The sequence below is a fragment of the Pelodiscus sinensis genome, unplaced genomic scaffold (assembly GCF_049634645.1).
Source record: "Pelodiscus sinensis isolate JC-2024 unplaced genomic scaffold, ASM4963464v1 ctg68, whole genome shotgun sequence".
NCBI lineage: Eukaryota > Metazoa > Chordata > Testudines > Trionychidae > Pelodiscus > Pelodiscus sinensis.
Window position 1 is genome coordinate 586,273 of NW_027466009.1, and position 11,918 is coordinate 598,190.

At 49.4% G+C, this 11,918-nt stretch overlaps 1 long non-coding RNA gene and 1 other non-coding gene across 2 annotated transcripts; both read right to left on the reverse strand.

Moving 5' to 3' along the window:
* Nucleotides 1-234: 234 nt before the first annotated feature.
* On the reverse strand, nucleotides 235-6,589 carry LOC142825923 (uncharacterized). Its single transcript, XR_012900236.1, has 2 exons — nucleotides 6,453-6,589; nucleotides 235-1,015 (listed from the first exon to the last, which is right to left on the reverse strand). It is a non-coding gene; the product is annotated as an uncharacterized LOC142825923 (long non-coding RNA).
* LOC112545347 (U2 spliceosomal RNA) lies at nucleotides 1,077-1,267 on the reverse strand. Its single transcript, XR_012900240.1, has one exon. It is a non-coding gene; the product is annotated as a U2 spliceosomal RNA (small nuclear RNA).
* Nucleotides 6,590-11,918: the final 5,329 nt, after the last annotated feature.

An 11,918-nucleotide genomic window follows, 5' to 3' on the forward strand; every position in this document is an offset into this window, starting at 1 on the left:
CAGTGAAGAAAGCGACACCCCCAGAGGGAGTGAACATAACGTGGAATCATCATGTGATCCCTCCCCATCGCCCATTTCCAGCCCCTGGCAAACAGAGTCCAGGGTCACCATCTCTGCCCATCCTGGCTAATAAGTATTGAAGGACCTAACCCCATGAATTTATCCAGCTCTTTCTTGATCCCTGTTAGGATGCGTCTCCACAGCAGGGCTCAACTCAAAATAAGCTACACACAGTGAGCTTCGTCAATTGCATATCTTATTTCAAAATTGGGAATGTCTACACAGCACTTATTTCAAAATGAAGCAGTGTTCCTCCAACTTCCCTCAATTCTCGTACAATGAAGCTACATCTACACTGGCAGCTTCTTGCACTAGAACAGCTGTTCTTGCGCAAAAACTTGCCAGGTGTCTACACTGCACGTGCGTTCTTGCACAAGTAAATTTACAGTCTAGTGTCGGAAAACAGGGCTTCTTCTGGAAGAGTTTCTTCCCCCCCGTCCGCCACCCATGCTGCTGCCTCTGTATCAGAAGCAGCAGCGCTGGGACGGGAGGGCAGAGGCTGCTGCCTCAGAGCCACCTTTGTACGTGGCGGGCCTAGGCTCAACACAGACAGAGGCTGCTCCGTGGGATTCAGGCAAGGCCTCTATCCCCAGGGAGCTAGGGCCCATTCTCAAGGTAACCCGTCTCCTAGACCGGTGCCCTGCTTTTGCTGCTGCTGGAGAGGACAGCCGATGAGATGGCGCCATGTCTGCTGCCGGATGCGCTGCCGGTGCTGTTACACAGGTGAGTCTGATGCCGTCGGGCTCATCGGTGAGCGGTGCCGACACTGGCGGTGCCGACTTTGGCGATGCCGTTGGTACGTCTTGTTCTTCCGGCGCCGATGCCGGAGCCGAGTCTCCACCATGGAGGTCAATGGTGCCGGTTCCCTTGGAAGGGCCAGTCCTGGTGCCGATGTGCTGCGGCCCTTCTTGTGCCTCTCGGCATGACGGCTGAGGGCCATTCCCGACGTTCCCAGCTTTGGGCAGAAGCAGAGAGTTAAATTCATTCTGTTTTTCAACCAGAATAGTCTCCCCAAGGGGAGGTGCACCGTTCCTGGAGGTACTGCAATACCAGGTCGATGCGTGGAGTGGATGGAGCAAGCTCCTATTCCATCTCCCTGTTCCAAAAATCCATTTAATATATAGTCCTCAGATAGAGGACGTATCAGATATTAAACTGATAAGAACAGATACTACACTTGATCTTAGCCAAAAGGCCGAGAAGCGATACCAATATGCTGAAATTTCATGCACCCCTCCTACCTGCACATTTTTCTACATCACAAGGACATGCATGAGACATGTACTAGGCACCGCAACGAGACTCTCACAATCGTTTGCCTAAAACCTGCATGTACTTGACCGTCCCGCGTCTCCTGTGTATCCAGTCAAAGGAAAGCACTTCTTGCCTGGTAATTTAGCTTCAAAAAGCAATAATTCCAGCAGACATGTGCATTTCCTCCTGGTTGCTTGTTTCTCTGGCCGAGAGAGCTTGTCTCATCTGCATGAGGCCAGCCCTTACGTTGCAGCGTGCTGACGACACGAGGCTGTTAACCCTGTATCGACAGTAGACTCTCAGTTACAAACTCTGAACTGTGCAATCAACCATACACTTCTCAGTTGGAACCGAAAATATTCAATCCGGAAGCCGACGTGAAGAACAGGGAGAGCAAATACAACACCATGTTCTGTTCAACGTCAACTACTAAAAATACGAGGAAAAGCTTAAAGATTTGAAAAGGAAAAGGAACATTTTTTTGTCCTTTCTTTCCATTTAGTTTAAGATCGTTAAAAGCAGAATCTTCTCCCTAGTAATGTTTCAAAGCTGTATTCAAGCAGTGTTCAGTTGTAAACTGGTGAAAGAACAACCATTGCTGTTGTTTTGTTCAGTGTTACGAATGTTTCACAGCCTCATGTTGTCAGCATGCTGCAATGTAAGGGCTGGCCTCATGCAGATGAGACAAGCTCTCTCAGACCGACAAACAAGCAACCAGGAGGAAATGCGCACGTCTGCTGGAATTATTGCTTTCTGAAGCAAACAGCCTCCTTTCTGGTGTGTTTGTAACTGAGTTTCTACTGTGTTGAGTTCCCAGGCGTGCTGGCCTCCCCCCCAGACTAAGGAGAGGAGCTACTGGATCCAGGATCAAATAAATACAGTGGGCAACAAATGAGAAAACAGGCAAGGAGTTCATAGAGTTAAAAGTGGGGATCTAGAATAGGACTGTCAACAGCGTGAACTGCTCATTTTACACTGGTCCCCTAGGCACACATCATTGTCTTCCTTTTATCAATGAATGTCTGTATTCAAGGGTCTTATCTCACACACTTGAAACGATCAAATTGCATAATGCAAGGCTTGTCACGTGGAAGGACAATTGAAAATACTGCATTGTACAAACACCAGGAGGGTTGGCAGGAGCACTCACAGAAGCCTACCCAGCAAAATCCCTATTCTTATTAACAGAGCTAAGATCTAGAAGGGTTCATTTCTGCATGCCAATATCCACTCCAGAGGTTCCTTCCTGTCTCCTGAATCTACTGCCATGTGCTTTGTTATGAAGCATTCACACTCGCCTCCCCATCACTGACTGGCGAGTCCTGTTCAGTTTCTGCACTTCAATAATGTGAAATGTTGAAAGGTTCGTCATTTCTGGTCCTGCACGGCCTGGGAGCTGAATGCAAGTCTGCCACTGAGGAGGCAAGCAGTGGAATCCAAGAGTGTGAAGGGCAAGTCTGCTCTAGCTTAGAGGAGAAGAGACAGGCCCAGTGTTCAAGAGTTTGGGGATTCCCAGTCAAGTAAAGGGTTAAAGTGCTGAAAATTTACTATTCATTGGGGATGGGGTGAGCTACCAACTGATTCTTAGCCTTAAAGGCATCAGGGACAACGGGGTCGTTCGATCTGACTGCCCATGTCACGCAGGCGTTAGAATTTCATCCTTTTGCCCCACCGGAAGCCAAATAACATGCCTGGGACTAGATCTGTCATCCAGAAAGGCAGGCACCCTTGATGACATCGACAGTCTCATAGACTCATAGACTCCAAGGTCAGAAGGGACCGTTATGATCATCTAGTCTGACCCCCTGCACAGTGCAGGCCACAGAATCTCACCCACCCCTCCTAGAATAATCCTCTCACCTATATCTCAGATATTGAAGCCTTCAAATACTTTGAAGACCCCAAGATGCAAAGAATCCTCCAGCTGTGATCTGTGCCCCATGCTACAGAGGAAGGCGAAAAACCTCCAGGGCCTCTGCCAATCTACCCTGGAGGAAAATTCCTTCCCGACCCCAAATATGGCGATCAGCTAAACCCTGAGCATGTGGGCAAGACTCACCAGCCAGACACCCAGAAAGTTCTCTATAGTAACTCCTATCATCCCTCCATTGACCTATTCCCACTGATAATGAATGGTCAATTAGTTACCAAGATCATGTTATCTCATCAAACCATCCCCTTCATAAACCCATCTAGTTTAATCTTGAAGCCAGATAGATCTTTTGCCCCCACTACTTCCCTTGGAAGGCCGTTCCAGAACTTCACTCCTCTAATGGTTAGAAACCTTCGTCTAACCTCAAGTCTAAACTTCCTACTAGCCAGCTTATATCCATTTGTTCTTGTGTCCACATTGGTATTAAACTTAAATAATTCCTCTCCCTCCCTGGTATTTATCCCTCTAATATATTTAAAGAGTGCAATCATGTCCCCCCTCAGCCTTCTTTTGGTTAAGGTAAACAAGCCAAGCTCCTTGAGTCTCCTTTCATAAGACAGGTTTTCCATTCCTCGGATCATCCTAGTGGCCCTTCTTTGTACCTGTTCCAGTTTGAATTCATCCTTCTTAAACATGGGAGACCAGAACTGCACACAGTATTCCAAATGGGGTCTCACCAATGCCTTGTATAATGGGACTAACACCTCCTTATCCCTACTGGAAATACCTCGCCTAATACATCCCAAGATCATATTAGCCTTTTTCACGGCCATGTCACAATGGCGGCTCATAGTCATTCTATAATCAACCAGGACTCCGAGGTCCTTCTCCTCCCTGGCTGCCCTTAGTTTGTTCCAAGGGAGCACCAATAAAACATGACAAAAATCTCGCTCCCATCAGCTTGGATCATTGCACACTTAGGCAAGTCTCAGGGCCCGTTTGCCTGGACAAAACTGACCCGCATGGCTAGAGCAGAATAGCTTTGGAAGCCGCGTAAAAGTTGGAAATAGAGCTGCTTTTATTTAGCACAGAGGCTCCCGGGAGAGTTTTATACAGAAATAGCTACAGCACAGGAGCTAGGCACTGCAGCTATGCCTGCCCATTTCCCCAAAAGCAAAATCACGTTCGGTCAGAGCTCACTTTCCTTTTTGCAGGAAATCATGACTCCTTTGTGTGTTACGGGGGCAGCTGGACCAGCCGCTTCGGTTCCTGGTGCCTGGCTCTGAGCATCCCTCCAGGCGCAGGTAGGGGCTGCGTTTGGATGCACTAGTACGATGCTGATGTCAATGTTGCTGTCCCGGCTTTGGGGGTGTGCGAGTGTCACACACACACAGCAAATACCACGTCCCAGTGACAGTGTCCCATACCAGCCTCTCTGGGTGTCCAGACCTTGCACTACAGGGAACCTCCCTGGGACCAGCTCCCTGTCCCTGATCCTCAGCCCCTTTCTGAATGGCTGTGGAGAAACCCCCCTAGGGCAGGCATGCCAAATTCGAAGCCTGCTGAGGGCTGCACAGATGAAAACGGATAGCTTTCAGCGCCACCTAGGGTTCCCAGATGGTTTGTCGAGGAGGGACTAAAAGTGCCAAGCAGAAGGCACCAATACCTCAGTGGAGTGAAATAACAAGGAAGGCTCCTAACGTAGCCTGTTTAGCTCTATACTGCAACAGAGGGAGAAACAGGCTGAAACAGCCTTGCCCAGACTCAGAGGGGCAGGCAGTCTGCTGGTTGGAGGTCCCGCCCTCCCATCTTACTCTCACAAGGCTCTGACGTGACCAGCCTAGACTCTGTAACTGACAGGGAAGCACAGTCTGTCTTTTCTGGAGTCCCACACTCACTGCAAGTTCTAGTGCCCTAATCCACAACTCCTGAAGTTAACACTTGTGTTATTTGGGTGTCAGTACTAGTCGGATTGATTCCAGTGAGTGAACATTGCTCCATCCACTGAACAGCCAGCAGATCTGAGTCAAAGGCTACATCCAGACTGCACTCAAAAATCAAAAAAAGATGAGCAAATTGCATGTCTTTTCTAGGTTTAATTTCAAAACAAGACTATTTTGAAATTTGCTGTGTCTACATAGTGCCAAATTTTGAAATAAAGTACTCTTATGAGCCATCTCTTATTCCTCGTGGAACGAGGTTTACACGGATGGCGAAAAAGTGCATTGGTCATTTCGAAAAAAAATTCAAAATAGCATTCCTTGGACATGGGGTAGCTATTTCAGGATACTTCCGGTATCCTAAAATAGTCTTGCAGTCCAGACATACCCAAAGAGCGAGTAGCCCTGTGGTACCTTGGAGAGGACCAGAAATATATAGAATTATGAGCTTTCATGGGCAAAATCCACTTCCTCAGATGGTGAACTAGAGTGGAAATAACAGAACCAAGCTACTTATTTTAAGACAGTCTCTTGTTTACACAGCACCAAATTTCGAAATAGACCGCTGTTCCGACAAGTCCCTTCATCCTCGTGGAACAAGGTTTACCAGGATTTTGGGACAGCAAGCCTGTTATTTTGAATATACGGGAGGCTCCCGACTCACAGCACGACTTCTTCCGGGGGAAGTGTCGCAAGTCGGAGCCATTGTAACTCGAACCCGCATTTACGATCGGCACCGTGCGCCATCATATATGTGGGCTGAGGATGTAAGTCGGGGGTTTCTGGCCCCTTCCTCACTTACAAAAATGGTTGTAAGTGCGAGGAGTTGGAACTTGGGTGGTCGCAATTCGGGGGCCTCCTGTATTTCGAAATAATGGACCTCCTGTTAAGATACAGAGAACACTATATTGGGATAACAGAGTTATCCTGATATGGCGCTGCTGTCTAGACGTACCTTGGGAGTCTAAGCTTACCAGGGCCAGGAACATCCTTATTTCTACATACTATACAGAACTTAAAATAATGAATCTATTTTATTTACTTGCCAATTTTATGGTTTGAAATTCTCCCCTTAGCTAGGAACCCAATGCTTCAATCTGACCAGATGAGGAAGACAATTCGCTGTCATTGAATTCTACTCACCCATTTGCCTGAGATGGGCTTGGCTCATTTTTTTCTTAAATGGGGCGATAAAATAACATTTCTTTCTTCATCATTTTGGGCCCACGCGACCGTATTTTCACAATGGCTCAACAAGATTGGCGTGTGAGAAAAGCGGAGCACCACACTCACGCTGCAAATAAACACCCACACTCAACACTTACCTGCAGACTCGAAGGCTGTTCTCTCATCAAGAGAGTCGGCTTCTGATCAGTTGAGCCTGGGTCTAGTTGTCCCTCCCGCAGGGCTGGGGGAAGGACTTTGAGAAGTGGGCGGGCTGTGCCCACCCACCCCTCCCATGGCCTCAAATATAAGTGAGCCAACTTCCCGTCCTGTCCGGCTTTTATTATAGTGCATGGGCCCAGATAGGGGTGAGCGCCATCTAGTGAGTTCCCGTGAGAACTGGTCAAGCATATCCCTTATTTTTGACCCTACTAGCAAATGTACCCAACGTTGCCCAGTAGTGCCAAAACACAGCATGACTTCAAATGCCTGTTGTATCTCATTTCTGGGAGGTGTCCTGAGAATCAATCCTATTCCAGGTTCATCCCGTTTCTGTCTTCAGGATCTTTCCACAGTCGCTCAGTTGCGTTAATTTTTTAGCACTATATTTCATCTGGGGATCCTGTCTCTTTTCTCTGTGGTTTTCTGAGGAGCAATCCCATTCCATGCACATCCCATTCTCCCGGCACAGCCAAACCCTGACCTGGCTTTCCGTTACGATAAAAGGAAGCTGCAGACTGAATTTGGTGGTCCTGGCTCTTACAATTTAGGAGGAGTTCTGGAAGAAACAGACTCAAAGACAAACAGATGGACTCACAAACTCTCTCAACTATCTAGCAGACAAGAGGATTTACCCAGAATTGCTTGGGTCCTTGTGCGGGCTCAGGACAGGGCACGGTGGGTGCACGTGTGAGGGTACACGAATGGGGCTCAGGACAGGGGATGGGGAATGCAGGAGGCAAGGCGGGGGTTGGGAGCTGTGGGGGGCTTCGGCAGAGGGGCAAGGGTGCAGGAGCCAGGGCAGGGGGTTAGAAGGGTGGAGGGGTTCTCTCGCCGGAGCTGTCTAGAGTGGCAGGGCCTGGGCTTGCAGCCCCCCATACCCCCCTGTGGTCATTCCACACCAGTGTTTCTTAAATTGTGTTTTGCTGCACACCTGTGTGCCGCAAGGCTGTCAGATGTGTGCCACGGAGAACAACAGAATTCAAAATGGCCACCCTTAAAGGGGCAGGCGACTTTTATTCATATATATATATATATATATATATCAGTGTTTTTTAAATAGTTTCAGACCGCAAAGTGTCTCCCCTGCATCCTCCAGGCTGCGCCCTGCCCTGGCACTGAGAGTCCAGCCTCAGCCCGGCATTCCCTTCTCTGGTATCTGCGGGGTTCGATCTATGGCCATTGGTGCCCCCGTCATTGTGTAGGACGCGAGCGGCACTAACCCCATTGGTGTCTGCGTGCCACCTGTTCCGTGCCACCTACCAAAAGCCCCCGATCTGGCCGTGGTTCTGCTCCCACATAGGAGACGTGTGTCTGCAATCAGGAAAAGTCTGGAAATTTCCAACCAAATGGAAATTTTCCTGTGGAAAAGGCAGATTCTCTCCCAAGGCCATTTCTCCGTCAGAACCTGGCTTGGAGCCGCAAGATCCTGGACCATGTCCAGTGCTTAAGGGCTTCCTCCCAGCCCCCACCCATCCAGCAGTAATTACACAGCCTGGCAGATCAGCTGACTCAATACAGAGCTGAACAATCTGACAATTCCCAGTCTCACTTTCCTCACCTTCCTCCCTGCACCTGGGCCGGTCACTCAAGGAAGCGTGTCTGCCGCCCAGCTGCTTACAACTTCCAATTTAAAAGCTTGTTAACATTCATGAAGTACAGTGAAGTAGAATCTAGGAACCATGGTACCGTACTACTGTTGTGCTGGGTGATTCCCAGACACACGAGAGACAGTCCCTGTGCCAGCTGAGATCAGAGCCCTGTTGTGCCGGGCGCTGCACAGACACACAGATGGTCCTTGTAACACTCTTTTAAGTTCTTGGAATGGAAGTGAAGGAAAGGCATCGCCCAGCATGGGGCTCGACGCCATGACCCTTAGATTAAGAGTCTGATGCTCTGCCAGCTGAACATGTCTTCCCAGGTCTCTGTCACACTCACAGCACACTGGGCCCTTTCTCCTCATTGGGCGCTATTCTAATATGAGTTGTGACTAAATGTGTCTAATGGTTTCAGCGTTACTGGCTGCACTATGGTGGATGAAGACAGGAAGTCATCCCAAGCACTGGTTGAAGTTCTGGTGAGGATCAGCAAAGCCCAGACTGTACAGATGGAGACAGCACTGAGGATGAAGTCCTACGCCAACTGGGAGGAGTTCCTCATGTTGGCCCCCATCTCCATCGCCATCCTGGGGCAGCTCGTGTTCATTTCAGCGGCGCAGAAGGACTTCTCCATCAATAAGAACCCCCCTACTGGTGGCTTCAAGCAAATCAGGTACCCAGAATCCTTCAGGGCCTGCTTGTGTCAAATCAGCAACCAAGGCTGGGAGGCCTTCAACGCCGCGCACGGCAAAATGGACAAGATTCGGCTGCTCTGCATGAACGTCCCAGGATGGGAGAAGGTGATTGTTAAAATTCTGTTCCAGGACGTGGAGATGGTGAACACCATGTTGCCCATGCAGCTAAAGAACATGAAGGCCGTGACAGACGACTGCAAAGACTTAGCCCAGCCTGTGGAGGACAAGTATTCAACTGTCATCCGCCTGATCCAGGAGCTGCTGGAGGCCTGTTTGAACGCCAAGAAGGGTTACGAGGATAAGCTGAAGGGCATCGAGATCGCCCTGCAGCAGGCTCGGATCAAGGAGAAAGCCACCAGGGAGGCCCAGAAGCTGGCCGAGCAGTATCACAACCAGATAAAACAGCTGGTCGGTGAGTCCTTGAAGCAGTACAAGGAAGCCATGCAAGACTTCCCCACAGGGTGGGATTTAATGGGCATGGCCACTGTGGAGGCTTCGGCTATTGGGCACATAAGCTTGTTCACATCTGGGAAAAAGAAAGGCCATGCAGGAGATAACTTGGAGGAAGATGATGATGGAAGCCCAATGTCAACACTCAACGTTTTTGCAAAGTCAGGACACCCACTGGTTTATACATTGAAGCTCAAAAATCTAATCAATGAGCACTCTGGACTCAACATGAAGAAAGTTGGCAATGAGCAAACTGGGGCTAGTAACTCCAACTGGCTGAAAAAAACATTCCTAGACCTGAAAAGCACGATAGATGCAGAAAATGCGTGTCAGCCAAAAGATCGAGCAAAAAAGATCTGCATCTGTGGCTTTCGTATTTGTGAAAGGCTGGAAGAGTTAGCCTTGTCTGAAAACAAAGGAAAGGGACAGGAGAAGTCTCTCATTGAAGAGATCCAGCTCTTATACCAAAGAGCATCAGAGATTGATACAAAGAGTAAATCCTCAATGGGAGCTCCTGCCTTCGCCCTGAAGCTGCCTAATGTGCGTAAATGCCAACAAGCCCCCAAGGGAGCATCCAGTGCCCTGAAAAATGCACATCTGAAGGTGGAACAGAGCCAGGTGATGCTGAAGGAGACCCAGGAGGAGTATCAGAGGAGCTATGAGAACTTCAAGAAGCAGAACGACGAGCTGAAGGAGCTCTTGTGCACCATGGAGAAATGCCAGGTGCAGGAAATTGATTTCAAGACGGCCAGGGAGATGCTGATCAAAGGGCTGGAGGCCCTGGGGAGGGTGAAGGAGCAGTGGGAGAAGATGGTGAGGTTCTTCCAGATGATCTCCAGCCTGATTGACTCCTGCCTCAGTCGGGACATCGATGAATTTGTGAGCTCTGTCTCGGACGTACAGAAAATTGGAAATTATTCCTCCAGCTCCTTTGTGCTAGACATGATCTACAGCCAGGCGTTCAACGCTTCCAACGTGGTCCACCTGGTGCACATGATCTCCGAGACCTACACCCAAGTGTCCAATAAATTCCTGATGGATCGCGTGAGCAGCGTGGGGCGACTGATTACCCTGGAACCAACCAACCCGAGCTTCAACTCCAAGCGGGAGAGGTTACAGAAAGGTTGCGAAGAGGCCCGCCAAGCCATCCATGACTTGGTGATCATGAAGAAGGAGGAGTTTAATTACAGTGTGGAGGCCAGGGTGGAGACAATCGACAGGGAGCTGAAGGCCGTGCTGCCCCTATTGAGCATGGAAGAGCAGAAGGCAATTGAGGGAGCAGTGCGCCAGGCGATGAAGGAAAGGACCGTAAAGGAAGATGATCAGTTTTGCTAGAGAGAAGTACCACTGATAGTGGTTTGCGTAGATGGATACATTGCTGGGGTTCTAGCAGCTGGCTTTCGCTATGTGGAGTCTCCCCAGTCAAGCAATGGCAACCCCACCTCACTTTGCACAGCCTGAGCCCAAGAGAGCCCAGCCACATAGTCCAGGTGCTTTGTGAGAACCCAGCAGATCTGGGTTCTAGTCTTTTCTCTGCCACACGCTGTCCTTTCTCCCCCTGGGCAAGTCACTGTGTTGCTCTGTGCTGTGGCTTCCCGTCTGTAAGCTAGGGCTGTCTCGTTGCCCCCATCTCAGCCAGGGGGTGTTGTGGGTAGGGGGGGTGAAACTCGCAGGTAATAGTGGGCCCTGGTAATCTGCAGAGCAATCCGGGGAGGGGCGACATTATTGGGATGTAACATGAATGTATAAATCCTTGTTGCAACCAGTGTTACACGTTTGCACCAAATCTTGTACAAGGGCCAAGTGTGATGTCTGGCCACCTTTCCACTACAAGGTTTTTGTGCAAAAACCAGCGGAGTGTCTGCACCTCCAACACCTTCACCCACATGCCACGTCCCTGATGGAGCGAGGTCACCATAGAACAGGTGTGGGCCGAGGTAAAGGAACTCCATCAGGGATATTTCAGGGCGACAGAGTGGAGGGGACGCTCAGGGGCAGGACTCCACACCCAACTATCAAGAGCTCCACCACGTCCTTGGTGGAGAATCCCTCTTCCCCACCATTGTGGTGGATTCTGGGCTAGAGCAGCCTGTCCTCCAAAGTCCGGAGCCAGTCTCTGAAACAGAGGATGTAGGATTGAAAATTGTATCATATTTTTATATTTGTAGTTTAGGGTCAGTAATGTAGTGGTGTAAGGTAATATATAATCATACTTAATATTGTCGTAATTACAATTCTTTAGTTAAGTATATAGAGCCTATATTTCCTTGTTTTAAAGTGTAGCGAATAAAGAGACAGAGTTTTGGTATTTTGTCTATGTTAATGAGACTAAAGGAATGTTGACGGCTAAAGGCCTTAATTGCTTGATTTACAATGTCTCTCTGCTTTGCCCAGTGCAGATACTGATGTGCTGCGTAACCTCGAGAGTCCTTGTAACATCGCTTATGTGGTCTGAGACATACACCCCTCTGCCAGCCCCTCCCCACGTCCCTGACTGCCAGTCTGTGCCCCACGGACAGAGCCCCCCTCTGCCAGCCCCTCCCCACGTCCCTGACTAACTGCCAGTCTGTGCCCCACAGACAGAGCCCCCCTCTGCCAGCCCCTCCCCACGTCCCTGACTAACTGCCAGTCTGTGCCCCACAGACAGAGCCCCCCTCTGCCAGCC